This window comes from Pelodiscus sinensis, chromosome 9 (assembly GCF_052426305.1).
Source record: "Pelodiscus sinensis isolate ZL-2025 chromosome 9, ASM5242630v1, whole genome shotgun sequence".
Classification (NCBI taxonomy): domain Eukaryota; kingdom Metazoa; phylum Chordata; order Testudines; family Trionychidae; genus Pelodiscus; species Pelodiscus sinensis.
This window is the reverse complement of record NC_143060.1, coordinates 23379488-23397435: the sequence shown is the minus strand read 5'-3', so window position 1 is coordinate 23397435 and position 17948 is coordinate 23379488. Positions and strand designations below refer to the sequence as shown.

Sequence of the window (17948 nt, the reverse complement as noted above, 5' to 3'; positions counted from 1 at the left end):
TAAATGCATTTTGCTGGAAGACGCTGCTTGTGGCTTGGAATGTCTCTCTATTCTTTTTTTTTTTTTCAAAGACACAGGTTTTGGTGTGATGGCTTTTCAACTGCATGTTGATTCAAAATGTGTCAATAGCAAAAAATAATGACAAAAAAGAGAGAGAAGCTTTCTGTGCTAGACAAGGCTCAAGTTTTGAATAGCTGCAGTTGTGTAGCCATGTGGAATTGGTATTTCATATGTGCTAGGTTGCAATACCAAATGATGCCCACATTCATTAGGAAATATCTTCAAATTGTATTATTTAATAGCATAACTAAGAGGGTATATCCTGGAAAAAATTATGTGCATATTTTTTAACTCAAACCAGTTGAATACCAATGTATGCAGGGAAAAGGTTAAAATCCTATCTGAATTTTGTGCTTTGAATCAATGAGGTTGGGTAGCTGTAACTGAGAACCGAAGGTGGCTCATAGTTCCTGGTGTGGCTGGGTGAACCGGTTCAGGGTTTAGTGGCTAGACTGTACCTAACCCTGCATGTGTGCATAGCATGGAGATTAGAAGATACCAGAATGCTTTCCCTCTCCTTGTGCTACAGGGCTGGATTCAGATTCTATTTCAGTTTTCCCCCTGGGATAGCAGAAATCCTATGGAAGGAGACATTCAGTAACGGTAAGGCCTCATCTCCCCCCTTCCTCCTTCCCCTGCCCTCCAATTTCAACCCCAGCCAGCAGAGCTGGGCAGCACAGGAATAACATGTTTTGCAATCCATTAAAGGCTGCAGCAGCTGCTACCTTCAGCTAACTTAGAAGCAACGTGGCTACCTGAAGAGCAACATCTACATGAGCTGTCATCAGGGGCTGTGCTCTCTCACTCTGCTCCTATGGGCAGTAGCTTAGAGCCACAATTTAGCCCAAAGTGATTTTTGTCTTGCTTCCTTTGGCTCACTTGTAACTACAGACTACTGGAAGTGGAGCCTATTAAGAAGTTCTTATAGCCCCATGACACTTGATTACCCAACTTTGTGCCACCAATGAACCTGTGAAAAAGATCACTTGTCTTGCATCACCATGGCAACCAAATCATTTTGATTTGTGCATGTGTGTATGTTCGGTATCCTGGTTTCCATGGCGAAGTCACAGCACGTTAGAAGCAATGGAAAGTGCCACACTATGGTGCTGTTCATCCACTCAGCTCCGTTGCAGTAAGTGGACTCCAGGGTTCCAAGGCAGATGAATCAGCACACTGCCAGGGAGGCTGAGGAGGGTCATTTAGATCCCTATGCTATATAGTCCAGCACAAAGCGGTATTCAGGTATTTTATCCATCTTAAGGGCACAGCATGAAGGATGAGGAGCAGAGGTCATGAAAAAAGGCAGAGAGGCTGACTCAGTGTAAGAGCAATTCCAGGACAGGAGGGCTGGGGGACGGATAGTGTAATTCCCCTAATAAAGAAAAAAAATCTAAAAAGATCAGACATCTCCTCCTCCTCCTCCTCCTCCTCCTCCTCCTTTGTTTCCTTTTTGTGTTCCATAAATCATCTTGTTTATGTAATGGTGGACGATAAAGCAAGACAGATTTAGAAAAGTTTTTTTTTATTCCTGTGAAACAGTCAAATGATTGATGTTGTGCACAGAACAGTTTATAAGAAAGGCAGAGCTTTCTAGGATGATTTACTGGAATCCACTGCAACGTTGGATTTGGATACTGGAAAATACCCGGCATTCAGAATAAATAAATTAAATAAATAATTGGAGAATAGCTTTGAGTAGTTTGGAATGAATAGGGGAAAATATAAAGATAGCCCAGCATTATCTTCTGTACAAATTCACACTCTGGATTTATAAATACAAATTTTGAAGAGTACTACTTTAGCTTGAATATAAAAAAAACAGAGCAGAGCTCTTCAGTTTAAACAGTGGAAATCTTATCTGGCTGCCTTGACATGTATATGACAATGTATTAGTGCTGCCCTGGAATAATAATTCTTTGCTGATTGTAAGCTAAACATTTTTATAAGTCTCATGTGCTGTTCTTTTTTCAAGATAAAGAGCTAGAGAGTACTGTACAATGTACATGTACAGCATGAAATGTCTAATAGAATTTGGATTTATATAGTGTCTTTTATATTCAAGTTGTTCCCAGATACAGTGCTTTAGTTGTGTCAGAAACTGGTAATGCTGTAATGCACACAAACACAATGACAGTCATTATGTACCCAGCTATACCTCATGCATAGGCTTGGAAGTCTTTTTTAAAAAGAGTGAGAGAGAGAGAATGAATACTGGTGAGGACATAAACTACCACAAGTTGTTTTTACCAACGTCAGCAAGGGATTCCAGAATCAAACACTAAGGGCACGTCTTCACTAACCATTCTGGAGATTGACATGTTGGCATTCAATTTAGCGGGTCTCGTATAGATCCATAAATCGAATGCTGAGGGCAGCTCTGCATGGTGTCTGTACTCCTCACGAGGAGTAAGAGAAGCTGATGGGAACATTTGCTCCTGTCGGCCTCCAGCAGTGAGGCCGATGTCAAACTCGGCTTAAGCAACCCGACTCCAGCTATGTAGAATACGTAGCTGGAGTTATGTACCGTAAGCCAACTTTCCAGGTCTAGTGCAGATCTGGCCTAAGACTGCTATTAGAAAAACTAATATCAGCGATATAGTCACAGTACTTACACAGAATAGCTAGATAAAAAAATACTTTTTCTGGAACACCGGAATATAAGAATTTTATTTCTTAGAATCCAGAACCCTAATACATAAAAACCAAAACCAGAAAGGTGATGTCAACTTTGCAGTTAGACACCAGGGGCTGGCTCATGCCAACTGACTTGGGATTTGCTGGTATTGGGTTGTAGCCTGGGATCAGGGAACCCTCCCATCTCACAAGGTCCTAGAACTGTGCTCCAGCTTGAGCCCAGATGTCTACATTTCTATTAAACCATCCCACAGCCCAAACCCGCAAGCTCAAATCAGCTGGAATGGGACAGCTGTGAGTTTTTAATTTCAATGTAAATACCCAGAAAGAAATAACAGGCAGAGAGACATAACTCAACCCACCTTGCTCTAAGCTGGCTTTTTGCAGGCTGACTGCTTTAGGTTCAGATCACTTGCTTCCCTACAGAACCCCTTGTCCTGCAAGCACAACCTGGAAATACCTTATAAAGTACAGCGTTCACTTGTAATTTTAACACACCTTTCAATACATCTCAGTCAGTTCAATGTCTCCTCTGAAGAAACAAGGACAGATTCTGATCTCAATCATGCTCTTGGGATTATTGATTTAAATCTGGCCCATAGGCGTTCGCACGGGGTGTGCCGGGTGTGCCCAGGCACACCCTAATGTTTCAAAGGGCCACCCTGGTGCGCTAGAGAACGGACGCTGTGCCAGGTTTGCCATGCATGCGCGGCCAAAACCAGCGGGTCTTAGGACCCCACGGAAACAGGCGGCAGGGAGCAGCATCGTCACCCCGCCTCCCAGGCTAGCAAGGTAAGTTTAAATCCTGGGCAGGAAGGTGGGGGGTGTGCCCCGGGCAGGGGATCTGGAGCAGCGCAGCTGATAGGGTCAGTTCAGGAGTAGCGCGGCTGGGCCCAGGTCCGGGCCCGGGGGCACCGTGGCTGGTCCCGCCCAGGGTCGGGGGGGCCCAGGGGCAGTGCGGCTGGTCCAGGGAGGGGTCAGGGGAACCCGGGGGCAGCGCGGCTGGTCAGCCCGGGGTTGGGGTCCTGGGGTCCCGGAGTCAGTGCGGCTGGTCTGGGGTTGGGGGCAGTGCAGCTGGTCCCCACCCCCCTAGAGCTGCTTCTCATCCCCTGTCTTCCTCCTGGCCAATCCGGCGTTCCTCAACCCCCCCGTCCCCCCCGCAAGCTCTGCTTCCTGCACCTCCTTCCTCCGGGCCCCCCTTTCTCCCAGACAGCCCTGCAGCCCCTGACCCCCACCAGCTCTGCTTCCCACCCTCCCTTCCTCCTGGCCATCTCCCCCCCACCCCGTCCAGTCCCTCCCCCCAGTCCATGATCAAGTGTGTCTGGTTTTTTGGGAGGTGGTCTACCTGGTAATGCTACCAGCTGCAGCTCCACAGCATGCTCAGAGACAGGGCTTCTCCTCCTCCCCAAGATGTCAGACTCAACTAGAGGCTACCAGTGCTGACCGCGCCCCACCTTCCAGTTATTTCCCCCTCTGCCGCCAGGCTTCAGTCTGGCACCCAGCCGGAAACCCAGGAAATACCAGACATTGCATGTTTCGGGTATTTTCTGGATTTTTTTACCACACAGAGGCCCCCAAAACTGTGGGTACATCTAGACTACATGCCTTTTTCGACAGAGGCTTTTTCGAACGCATCTTTCAAAAAAGCCTCTGTCGAAAAAGAACATCTAGATTGAATTATGCGGATCGAAAAATCACTCCGCTTTCTCGAAAAAGAGTGTCCAGACTACTGGACGCTCTTTCGAAAAAAGAAGGCACCTGGAAGTGCTTCTCGCAGGGTACGGGGGCAGCCTTTATTTCCAGGTGCTGCTGCATGCTCTTTGCAGAGACACGTGCTTAAAGGGATCCCCCTGGACAGCCGTTGCTCTGCTCCTGCTTCTGGCTTGCCTACCTCCTAGAGGAAAAGCAAAGCTGCTGCAGTTCTTGCTTTGATTGCCTGGCTTCCTTGGACACCACAGCAGTTTATTTTCAGGTTTGTTTTTGTGCTTTTCATTGTGTTTTTGGCCATGGAGCCTGAGTTATGTGATGCTGGAAGTTCTGCTGCATGATATCTGTGGCAGAGCTGGATTCCCCTCACTCGGGCTGCAGCCCCACTGCCCTTGGCCCCGAACTTATTCCTGGAGAGGCGAGTTTGGAGGCTGGACATCAGTTCAGGCTGATGGGACCGGCTTGTTATGGAGCAGTAGGACGACGACCCAGTGGCCCCAAAACTTCTGGATGTGGAAGTCCACCTTCCAGGAGCTTTGTGCCTGGCTTGCCTCTGCCCTGCAACACCAGGACACCCACCTGCAGTCTGCCATCACCCTGGAGAAGTGCATCGTTATTGTTCTGTGGAAGCTGGCCACCCCCGACATCTACCTCTCCGTGGAACATCAGTTTGGCGTGGGAAAGTCTACTGTTGGGGCCGTCTTGATGGAGGTAAGTCACTCTCAGGGGACAGTCCATGGGGGTGAGGGCAAACTGATAAGGGGGGTGGTCAGGAGCAGGCACAGGGAATGGGGGTTGGGGGATGGAGTGGGAGTGGTAGAAGCCTGCCTAGCCTCATCCTGCGGTAGTGTGAGCATTGCAGGGGGGCGGGGCTCTTGGAGTCTGGGAGGGAAGGGGTGGGAAATCACCTCTCATCAGCTCATGCAACTCCTCTAATGTCCTCTTATGTGTGTTTGTATTTGTCCCTTTCTGCAGGTGGTGACAGCCATCAACTCAGAACTGCTTCACAGGACTGTCTGCCTCGGAGACCTGGATACCATCTTGGCCGGATTTGCAGGGCTGGGTTTTCTGAACTGTGGTGGAGCACTTGATGGGACTCACATCCTGATCCGCGCACCACCCATCGAGCAGCACAGTATATTAATAGAAAGGGCTACTTTTCGATGGTGCTGCAGGCCCTGGTTGACCAGCAGAGACAATTCACAGACACTTGTGTTGGGTGGTCAGGCCGGGCACACGATGCCCGCATATTCCGGAACTCATACCTATATCGCAGGCTGTAGGCTGGGACATTCTTCCTGAAGCAAAACTATGCAGTCAGGGATGTGCAGATGCCTACATGCATCGTGGCTGACGCAGCATACCCCCTTATGCTGTGGCTCATGAAGCCATTCACGGGACACCTGGATGCGAGCAGGGAACTGTTTAACTCCCGCCTGAATCGGGCTCGCTTCCAGGTGGAATGTACCTTTGGCCATCTGAAGGGCAGATTTAGATGCCTTCTCACTAAGCTGGACATGGGGGAACACAACATCCCCGAAGTGGTGCAGCATGCAACCTAGTGGAGAGGAAAGGGGAGGCCTTCCTCTCAGTGTGGGGGACACGGGCTGACGTGGAGGGAAGGCACTTTGAGCAGCCCTGGACAGCTGCCATCTGGCAAGCCCACCAGCTGGGATTGCACATTCGGGAAGCCCTGAGGGAATAATTCTCCCAAGGAGGCCGATGAGTTTCCCCAGGGACTTCCAAAGTGGGATTGCCTCATGGCCCCAGTGCCTTCCTCCCCATCTCTTCCAAGCCCCACATTGATACATTGTACTTTTCTTCACACACTGAGAACAGAGACAGGTGGTGGTGAAAAAATGTTTACAGTTTATTTCACAGTTGATTGTTTCAAAAACTATAAAACTCTTCTGTTCAGAAAAATAAATTGTTTGTTAACAAAGTAAAGTGCTTCCCTTACTGACTCTTTCACGTGGGAAGGGGAATGTCAACCTGGAATGGGGGAGGGAGGCTCAGGTCTGAGGATTCCACCTGTATGAAGAGCCCCTGACACTTTGGCTGCAGAGGCCTTCTCGGAGACGGCCGCACATGCCGGCTGGGACAGTAGGGGGCTGGGCAGGAGGTGGGACTGTACCTGGGTCTGGGATGGCAGCAGGTGAAGAGGGGCGGAGGGCGAGGGGGAAGCAGAGGGTGAGAGGGGGCAGGCTGAGCAGGAGGTGTAGGACCAGGCACAGGACCGGGGCCTCCCGGATAGCAGTGCAAATATCAGTGCGCTGCTGGACTAACTTGTCTAACAAGTGCCTGCACCACTCTGCCTCTGCCTGAATCCTTTGGTTAAATCTGTCCTGCATCCCTTGCAGGACTGAGATTTGCTGGTGCACCAGGTCCAAATATGAGCACCAGTGCCAACAGGTTCCATGCAGCCGTCTGGGTGGTGGGGCAGGTGTGGTGCTCCCCTCCTGGTCAGCTAGTCCGGCTGTGGAGGACTAGAGGGAAATGTAGTCAGTCATGCATGCTCACACTTTTCCTAAGAGGGCCTGCCCTCCTTCTCAGCAGTCAGTGCCTGTCCTAGGGCCAGGGGATGCTCATGTGGGTCTCAATAAGGCATGGTGTCACCTGGCCAGCAGCCACGGCCTCCCTGGAGCCCAGAAGGTGTGCAGGCCACCATTCTGCCCCCCCTCACACACTCTCCATGGCCAAGCAGCACAGACAAATGTCAGGCCACAGTTGGGGTTCCCACCGGTTGCTGAGAGGTCTGAAGCTGTGTGGCAATCCCAGCGTCCCCAACCCATGCCTGCACCTGGCATCACTGTCTGCAGGAGTAGGTGGTGCCTACCAGCCATACGAGTGCAGGGGTAAGATGGCCCTCCCTGAGGTCGGCCATGTGTGTGCCCCCATCCAGGCTGTGATCAGCATGACATGTCACAGCACTGCACCATCCACTTTGCTCCCGCCTCCCTTGCCCTGTGTGTGTTGGACCCTCACAGCACTCACCTGAAGTTCCCTTCCCGGTGTCCAAAGTTGTCTGGGAGGCCTCCTGCGTCTTGGTGTCTGGCTTGTCAGTCAGGGTCACTATGCTCCTGCTGGTGTCTTCCTCTTCCTCCTCTTCCTCTTGGAGCTTCTGGTCCTCTGGGGTCTCACCCTGGAGTTGCGGCCGCTGCTGCACAGGGGTCTCCAACCCAGACTCCACAAGCCTCTTGGGAGGCAGGGGTTCCCCTGCCCCCAAAATCCGGTCCAGGTCCTCATAATAGGCACAATAGTGTGCTGTTTCCCCAGAGCGGGAGCTGAGCTCACAGGCCCTAACATACCCCATACCCCTGCCACAGCTCCTTCACCTTGGCTCTGACCTGGTCTAATGTGCGGGGGTGGTGGCCTTTCTTAGCAAGGCCACCAGCCATTCTGGCATAAATGTCCACGTTCCTCCTCCTGGACTGTGGGGCTTGAAGAGACTCCTCCTCAGACCAGAGCTCAAAGAGGGCTTTGATCTCGGGCCCAGACCAGGAGGGTGGCCGGCATTTGGTGCCCCTGGCTTGCTGCGGGGATGTGTCCCTGGAGGGGCCAGGGAGGTCTTGGGGGGCTTATCCCTGGGATATGGCTCTGAGTGGCCCTACCAGGAACAGCTGAGTAGTCAGGGTCCTGGTTGGAGCTGGCTTGCTGCCACAATGCTACTCCTGGGTGCCTGTGCCTTTTAAAGGTGGCTACAGGCAGGAACAATAGAGTTGAAAGCTCTGGCAGGAGTGTCCACCAAGGCTTCTTCCTGTAGGCCTTTATTTTCAAAATAAATTCTTCCCCGCGTCCACACATACCTTTTTTCGATAGAACTCTGTCAAAAAGTGTTCTTCCTAATAAAATGAGGTTTACTGCCATCGACAAAACCGCCACGTTCTGTTGACAGAACATGGTGGTAGTATAGATGCAGGTATAATTTTTTCGAAAAAAGGCTACTTTTTTCAAAAAACCCCTGTAGTCTAGACACATTCTGGCTACGTCTAGACTGGCATGATTTTCCGGAAATGCTTTTAACGGAAAAGCTTTCCGTTAAAAGCGTTTTCGGAAAAGAGTGTCTAGATTGGCAGGACGCTTTTCCGCAAAAGCACTTTTTGCAGAAAAGCATCCATGGCCAATGTAGATGCGCTTTTCCGCAAAAAAGCCCCGATCACCATTTTCGCGATCAGGGCTTTTTTGCGGAAAACAAATCTCTGCTGTCTACACTGGCCCTTTTGCGCAAAAGTTTTTAGGAAAGTTTTAGGAAAAAGCCTTTTGCCCGAACGGGAGCAGCATAGTATTTCTGCAAAAGCATTGACAAGCTTACATGAGATTGTCAGTGCTTTTGCGGAAATTCAAGCGGCCAGTGTAGACAGCTGGCAAGTTTTTCCAGAAAAGCAGTTGCTTTTCCGGAAAAAGTGGCCAGTCTGGACACAGCCTCTGTGTGTTGTTCTCCAGTTGGTTGCTGCCTTTCCCATACTGATAAAAAATCTTGGATAACAAATACTTGATGCAAAGATCATGTAAGGGTATTCTTGGCTAGGACTGATGTTTCATGGTCATTGTATTGACCCCTGTTCCCTTCAGACCTTGCATCACTTATCTGTGATCCATACGCGTTTGCTTCTTAGGATCCTGCCCTCAAAGTGGCTGAAGTTTTGTCATGCTTTATGTATAGAGTTACTGAAGTGCTTTAGGATCCCTTTGAGTAAGAGGTAGAATATTCTGTAAATGAAACATCACTGCTCATTCCACTGCCTTGTGAGGAATGTGACAACCGGTCCCTTTTAGATATTTGCCAATATCCTGTGTTGGCTTTGGGTTTGTTTAGTCTGCAGAAGAGTGAGGGGGGATTTGTTCAACTTGTTCAACTTCCCGAAGGGCGATTCCAAAGAGGATGGAGAGAGGCTGTTCACAGTAGTGATGGATGGCAGAACAAGGAGCAATGGTCTCAAGTAACAGTGGGAGAGGTCTAGGTTAGATATTAGGGGAAACTATTTTACTAGGAGGGTGGTGAAGCACTGGAATGGGTTACCTAGGGAAATGGTGGAATCTCCATCCCTAGAGGTTTTTAAGTCTCAGCTTGACAAAGCCCTGGCTGGGCTGATTTAGTTGGGATTGGTCCTGGACTTGATGACCTCCTGAGGTCTCTTCCAGCTCTATGATTCTTTGATTCTAAGAAGCAAGCATTGAAGGTTCTCTGAATGCTATATTTTACAGGCTGAGCCTTGATAGGTTTTCAGTAAACAAGCTCACACTTCTTAAGTGTGAGATGATTCTTTACTAGGGTTTTAGAGAGGTATCCCTGTTAATCTGTAATTTTAAAAATGAGTAGTCTGCAGCATTGTTTTGGGATACCAGAGTTATTCCGAAATAGCTATTCCTCGTCTTTTGAGCACACCCATTATTTTGAAATGTAACAGGCTTGCTATTTCAACGTCCTTGTAAACTTCATTTCAAAAGGAGTAAAGAACTTTTTGGAATAGCGATTTATTTTTAAATAAGTGCTGTGTAGACTGCGCCAAATTTTGACATAAACTATTTCAAAATTAACTCAAAATAAGCTACGCAATTTGCATAGCTCAAAATGCATAGCTTATTTCAAGCTACGGGTGCAGTGTGGAGGTGCCCTTAGACACTAACCAAAATATATAGGTTCATGGATCCATCTGAAGAAATGGGTTGTGCCCATGAAAGCTCATGATACCATCTACATTTTTTGTTGGTCTCTAAGGCGCTGCAGGTCTATTCTGTTTTTTAAAGTTTTTTCAGTTACAGACTAATGCAGCTTCCCTTCTGAAACATATATATTTTTGTTAGTCTTTACTAGGGTTGACATTCAAGAACTGATGCAAATGCCAGAGGCACATATCTCAGAAATTAGTTGCAAAATGAAAATAGCTTTTCTAAACAGCACCATCTGGATGGAGGTTTTTATGGGATTCAGATGCCAATCCAGATCAGAAAGAGGTTGTATTGTCACTTGCCCTGAAACCTTGAGTGCTCACAATGCTTTGTTGCTGAAGCTTCTAGGATGCTCATAGCTAATACAAAGATTTGTGGTTGCCCCCATTCTATGGGAGGAATATAGCATTAAAAAGCACTGTTCTGCCACCATTAGCTGAACTAGGGCAGGTGGTTGAGGAAGACTAAAATTTAGGCCTAATCAAACAAACAAAAGTAGTAAGGTACAGTCTTTGATCAAGACAGAGCCCATGATACTAGTCTAGCAAGATGGCGACTATTCCCACTCCTTCTGTCAGGAACTCTTCCAGGTTCCCAAAAGTGATGGTTGATTTGTCTTCTTAGGTGAAAGAGATAACTTAGGATTTTCTACCTCTTTCCTTTATAGTCCAGTGAACCTGTGAAATGGACTCTTTTGAAGGTTACCTCTCAAAGGTTAGCTGTGAGGAAGATGACATTGAGTCTGATGAGGAAAGACGCTCTGTATTCTTTCTTTCTTCCCCTGCTGGTGTTTGCTCAAATGCAAATTGTTTGGTCTCCTTCCATCTTCCCCCTGCTGTCTTGAAGGGCCTATTTACATCTTATATGGAAACGGAGGTAAACACACATTCCCTTGTTTAGGATAGTCCTATTGATGAAATCCCCCTAACATGACCAGTTGATACACACTTTAGTCACAATTCCAGCATATATTCATAGTTTTAATGCACATCATGCACATGTGTTATACAAGATATTTTGAATAAATATTATTATAGCAGTGCATAAGGTTTAAATCCAAGATGCTTAGGTTCACAGAGTATACAAGTCTAGCCTTTCAGGGTTCCATGGGCCTCTACGCAAGTTGCATCTTTAAATCTAACTTATTCTGAGAGACATAGACCTTTGATCTCATTGGCTTGCTCTTGCATCCTCTAATGCTCTAAGAGACACCTAATGATCATGTTGGGAGCATCGCTCTATGTTGTCTCCCTGCTGCACTGTTTGTCCATTGTTCTCTCACTGAACAGGTATTTTTTCACAAGCGTCACAGACTACACCATAACCCACCTCACTGTTGTTTGAGGCTTCTCCTACTCCTAGTCTTCTGCTCAGGCTGTTCTTTCCCGCAACACTAGCTGAGCTGGTCACTGCTCTCACATCTAAGCATCTGCCCTTCCTCACCCAGGCCCATCAAATGACTACACAGATACTAAGCTGTTCTCTTTCAGCCCAGCTCTAAGCTGACTTCTTCTTGCAGCCCTACACAGGTTAAGCTTCCTGCCCCCGTTTCCCTGGGCTTTTTCCAATCAGTACTCTTTATACAACATTCCTTCCACAGCCAGCACCCAGGCTGCTACCTGTAGCCTGCTGCTCATGCTCTGGCCAACATGCTCACTCCTTCTTTCTGATCCTCTAATGACCCTTTCTTTTTCTGGTTGTTCTAGGCAACACATCTCTGTTGGCTAGATGTTGATCAAGGTCCTCTTCCCTCTTTCAGGGTGACCTGTTGCCCAGTCCTTTCTCTCCAGGATATTCTAAAGGAGCTAAGTTCAGTTATTTGCTCAAACATCATGAAAAACTCCTCCACTTCAACCATACGATGCCAAAAATATCAATGGTAAGCTTCTGATAGATTTATATGAGCCATCCTCTGGCATGGGTTCTCATCCTGAAAAGCATGCTCCCCTTGCCATTCCCATATTGCTAAAAGGATAGGGGTGTCAACTAGATCCTGGCTAGACAGGAGGGGTATCCTTGGTTTGTCCCAGTAAGGATGTGGTTGAGAACCACTGTGCTCTAGAAATCAGTAGAGAATTATATCCTTCCCACATCCTTTCATGGGTTTTAATAATTTAAAGGAGACCCTTCTCTATTAAATACCATACCTTTTTAGAACCTGATTGAATTCCTCTCTTTTTTAAAAACTTTCTATAGTCTCTAGTAAAATCTATAAGACTCTTAGAATGGCAACTATGCTTTAATCAGGTCTTCAGTTCCCCTCATACGTTGTAGACCCTTCTGGGGGCAGGAGGAGTTCATTTGGGATTGACTCTGAATTATTATACTATTTCTATATGCAGAATACATGTTGTGAGAAGCTTCTAATGACAGCTAATGAACCAGGCTGAGAGAGGTAATTCAAACAGTAAACAATGTTATTACAGCAATTTATAAATATCTTTCATTAAACATTAAAAACAGCTGCTCTCTGATAGCGTTCTTGTAAAAGGAGTTGGATGATGAATTTACAAGCGGTTTGCAGCTAACCAGGTGTCACTTGACAGGGTCGACACAGAGTCCCTCAGGATGACTCCAGGCCTCTTCCAACAGAATTTCAGAGCTCTGGATGGATGGGGCCCTTCCAAATGGGATTGCATCATGCAGGCCCATCAACGGGAGAGGAGGAAGGGGAAAAGGGTGCAACTGCTCGGGGCCCAGTGAGTCTAAAGGGCTCAGGGTTCCCAGTCACTGCTACTGCTACTGCAGGAGCCCCAGGCCCTTTAAATCACTGCCGGAGCACTGCACGGTCTCCAGGCAGCACTGAGGGCTGTCAGGATGCTGGAATGGCACACTCACTTCCCTGGCCCTGCCCCTTCTGCCCAAGGTCCTGCTCCTTCTGGAAGCACAACACTACCTCCCTTTCCCCATCTTGCCCAGGGGTTCGGCATAGCACCACAGTGCCTGTACTCACGGGTAGTTTTAAAAACTGAAGTCCCCATTTTCTCCTAATTTACACCCACACAGTCCTGCTGAAATCACTGCACATGCACAGGATGCATGAGGGGAGAGTTCGGAGGGTATTTTAGTAGCTTCCTCACAGCAAGTGACTGGGAGTCAAGCGATGAGGGCTGAGATCCTGTGCTGTGCCTAAGGACGGCACAGTGCCAAACTCACTGCCTTGTGGCTTTAATTCATCTTGGCCCACCTATTCTGGGCTCCTTCAAGGGCAGGTGCAGCCTTGGCATAATTTAGGCAGCTCAGGAGACCATCCTAAGTCCTGGCAACCTCCCTGGCTGCCCTCTGGGCAGTAACGCCACTGAAAATGCCAATAGTACTGTGTGCTATAGGTCCATTCCCTTCTACCCAACCCCTATGCTGGGCCTGGTGAGAAGGGAAGAAGAGAGGACTCATTTGACAGTCTAGGTCTACTTTACACCGTATTTAGGCTGGGGATTTTACTGGTATTTCAGTATATGAGACTGCAGTGGGCGGAAGAATTTTTTCTCAAGTGTCTGTTCTCACTTTACACTAATTTCCCATGCAACCTTGAACAAATGGTTCTGGGAGTATCTGCACACACATTTAAGCCCGAACATGTGGACCCCATGTTTCCAAATCCATGCCTGAGCATTCACATCAGACACATCACTGCTGGACCCTGGAATCACAGCTCTGCTAATGTGTCCACACTGTATTATTCAGCTCGTCTGACTTGGGTCTGCCACTTCACCTGCAGCCACCCTGCAAAATGACAGAGCTTAGATCCAACTCATAGGGGGATCTGGACTCTTGCCCACGTCCCCTAGCAGGGTCATAGAAACATGGGTCCTGGGTGTTTTGCTGACTTGAGTCAGACTGATTTATGTAGGAGTTGTGAAGAGGACTTCAAACCTGAGTCAGAGTCCAGGCTTGGTGTGTAATGCAGATATACCTTGTGAGCCCCGTTTACCCCTGGGCTATGCCTACACTGGCAGCTTCTTGCACAAGGACAGTTGTTCTTGCGCAAAAACTTGCCTGATGTCTACACTGCACAAGCGTTCTTGCGCAAGTAAATTTACAGTATAGCATTGTAAAACAGTGCTTCTTCCAGAAGAGTTATTCCTCTCCCCATGTGGAATAAGCCCTCTTGCTCAAGAGCTCTTCCACAAGAGGGCAGTGTAGTCAGGCAACATGAATTTCTTGCACAAGAAGCCTCTATGGTTAAAATGGCCATCAGAACCTTCTTGTGCAAGAGAGCATCCACACTGCCATGGATGCTCTTGTGCAAAAGCACATCTCTTGCGCAAAAGCACATGGCAGGGTGGACACGCTCTTGTAGAAGATTTTTTTGCACAAGAGCTCTTCTGCAAAAGAGTTCTTGCGCAAGAAGCCACCAGTGTAGACGTAGCCCTGCTGTTAAAATGGAGCTGCTCAAATTAACCCTCGCTGCAAATCACTTTGAGATCTCCTGCTGAAAATGCTGAGTGCTAAGTATTATTATCCCCGGGAAAATGCTGCATAAGGTCTGTGTGTTGTATCTTGTCTGGTCACCTTACATGGCAACAGAATTCATCATTATTGCACCTGGTGAGAAAAACAAGTTGAAGATAAAGGCACATTAAGTCTGAGGGTGAAATTTCAGCAGAAAAGCCCAAACTCCCCATCAGCCATACACTGCCTGAATACATAGGTTAGTTCACAACATTTTGAATAAAAGTCTAGTGATTATAACCGCAACTGACAATGTGGAACACAAGCTTTATTGATCCACAGTTGTATTCTTTTAACACCTCCTCATCTAAAAGGGCTCTCCTGTTTAATGAAACAATTTCCTAACTAATGTCTTGCATTCATATACTGTCCTCATATGAGAATATCAAAAACCTTTTGCAAAGATGTGTCAGACACCTTATCCCCATTTTACATATATGGAAAATGAGGCACTGAGTGGTCACATGACTCAGTCAGGAATAGACTTCAGGTCTCCTGACTGCTATTCCTCTGCTCTAATCATTATCATGTGCTTCTTCCTACTTTGGAACTACATTTTCCGTCCGATGAAAAAAACCGCCAGTTGTGTTCAAAGGAACGAAATTACCATAAAAGTGGGTTCCCTACATTGATCCATTGGAGTCAGAGTTTGCCCTACATGTTGACTAGGGTCAAGATCTGCCCTCCAATATTGGGATCTGTGCAGTTACTGGGAGATTAGCAATAGATCAGAACCATCTACATGGAGACCAACTGTCTCCATTCTAGAAAAACTTAAAAAAAAAAACAAATAGTCTTGCAGCACCTTAGAGACTAACAAAACATGTAAATGGTATCATGAGCTTCCATGGCCACAAGCCACTGCTTTGGATGAATCTATTCTCCAAGCTAGTTCTGTGTACCTTCACCTCAGATTCCTGGCAGCATGGTTTCACTGCAGCTACCAGTCACTTCCCTTGGCCACAGCTGCTCTTGGAGCTACTTCCCCACTCCATTAAGAGAAGACCTTCACTCTGGGAAAAGTTCCCCAGAAAATAAAATACAACCCCGGGGCTGTATTCACTTTTCCTTGCAAACTCTGCTGGGCAGGCAGGTGTATCTCCTCTCTAGCATTGCACCACCACTAGCTCCACCACCCCCACATGCCTAACCAGTAGAATGATCATGTAGCCAACTTAACCATGATTCCAGTTTTCCTCTGCCCACAGATCTTGGAGGAGCAGCATGATCTACATCTTGGTTTGGTGTACAAGAAATGTATCCATCCATTTGACTTGTTCATTTATCAAGTCAATTTTCAGTTGCACTTTACCTTTAAAGGGACTGGGAGTTTATTATTTTCCTTTTGTGAGGTGTTCTCTTAAAAAGATCCCTCTATAGTTCCTGTGGGAGGGGAAATTCATCTTTCACAGATTTATCTCTTTAATTAATGACTGGGTAAGTAGGCTTCACAGTAACAGTGACTGTATAAAATATCGATACTAATGCTGCCTGTGGTGTTGAGCTGTGCTTCCCTTCATCTCATTGATGCTTCAGTGTTGTGAGAGCCAACAGATAGTCACTCATGGAAAGTTCTTGGCAGCTGCAGGACCCTGAAGACTGACTTTAGAATATATTGTGCTTTTACAGAAATGACATTTAGGTCTCTGATTTGTTTCTTGGCTAGGCTGTGATAGTTCTACAGGTACGGAACTGCCTGCTGCCACGGTACAGGGTCAGCATGTTGATTTTGTACCTCTAGACATTATTTGTCACTTCACTCACCTTGGATTACAAGACTTTTTTCTCCCTCCTTACTAGGCAGGAAAAAAAAGATTACTTTGTTGAGAAAAAAAGATTATGTGCTGTGTTCCCACAAGATTTATATACAGCTTCTATCTCGTCTATGTAAAAAGAAATGGCTTCTCATGCCCATATTAGCCTGATGTGAAAATTAATCTCTAGCCATACACATGTAGTCTCTCTGACCTCCATGTATCCCCTCAAACAAAATCAGGAATGGATCATATGCTTCTATGCTTAGAACGCACACCAAAGTATCTTTTCTTTGTATTCCTCTGAGCTCACACCCGTGCACTGTACAAACTCGCCTTCTTTGAGAATAATCACTTGTTGCTTATTACTGTGCCATTTTTGAGAACTGAATCTTCCGACATCAGTGAATAACGAAGCTTGTTACAAAAATGATTTTAATGGGAGGATTTTGTGTCATAATCAGCATTGAAAGCCTAACCAGATCTAAAATAGACTCCCAGTGATTAATGATTTGAAGTTTCATAATTTTGAAGCTACAATTGAAGAATATGCAAATGTTTTCTGAAAAACAGGGGGAGGTGTCTTAAAGCCCCAAGCGAAAGTCTTCAAATACTGTTAAGGCACATTCACGTTTTATTACCACAGATGCCCAGGCAGCTGTATAGAAATCCATCAGCATTCAATGTTTTTGAAGCACTGACAGTCAGTTTACAGGGAATATAAACTAAAAAGGGCTAATCCTGGATTAAAAGGTATGCAGATTACTCTCATTTTAATGAGGAATAAAACTAAAACAACACTAACCCTCCTCCTTCTCAGTAAATAACAGAATATATCTTAATTATTCTGAGGCAGTCCATCAGCTTTGCTGAAATTCCAGGCATGAAAATAGTGTTGGATGTCACTTCTTATATTGGCTGCAATTAAGTGTTTTACTAAAGTAACAAGCTAGATCAGAGAGTGACAGGATGGAAGGAGTCATACTTCCAGGAACCCTCCATGTTGTCCAGTTGGTATTGTTGTAACCTTAGAGGATATTTGCTAAACCTCAGCTTCCTGTCCAAATGGTAGACCTCAAAAATTGTCCAAATGGAGAAAGGAGCTTGACTGACAGGAACATGTGAACCCCCAAATATTCAAATTGAGATAACCTGGAGTTAAACTTTGTAAGCCTTTGTATGATGGCAATCAGAACCCAAAACTGATTGCTAAGCAGGGAAAGAAGAGTCCAAATTCAGATGCATACATTTCCCCAAAGTTGTAACACTGGCCATCCGAAGAGCTACATGTGTAACCTCCAAACACTGGCAGATCCCTTTTTATTATCAGAACAGCAAAGCTCATCAGATTTTGCCTCTTCATTTCAAAGATTGTTTCATGCGTGTCTGGCTGTGTGAGGGTATGATGAGGCATTTGCCCAGTATTGGCCCTACAAGGGTTAAAACCAGTTTAGGAAGGTTGAGTGGCAGGCAACCACAAGCGAGGCTGCAGACAATTAAGGGGCAGCTAGGACTGTTTAAATAATGGCTCCTAGAGGGGAGGGAAGCACTCATTCTTGCTCCAGTTGTGGAGCAGGAGGGACCTGGCTGTCAGGGAAGCTAGAGGCTTCCTGAGACAGAACAGTGCTGGAGAAAGGTAGACAGAGCTGGGGAGCTCTGACCTGATCT

General features: G+C 46.7%; 1 long non-coding RNA gene across 1 annotated transcript; it reads left to right on the top strand.

Annotated features, from left to right (window-relative positions):
- Positions 1–3264: 3264 nt before the first annotated feature.
- On the top strand, positions 3265–6351 carry LOC142830563 (uncharacterized). Its single transcript, XR_012905918.2, has 2 exons — positions 3265–5115; positions 5380–6351. It is a non-coding gene; the product is annotated as an uncharacterized LOC142830563 (long non-coding RNA).
- Positions 6352–17948: the final 11597 nt, after the last annotated feature.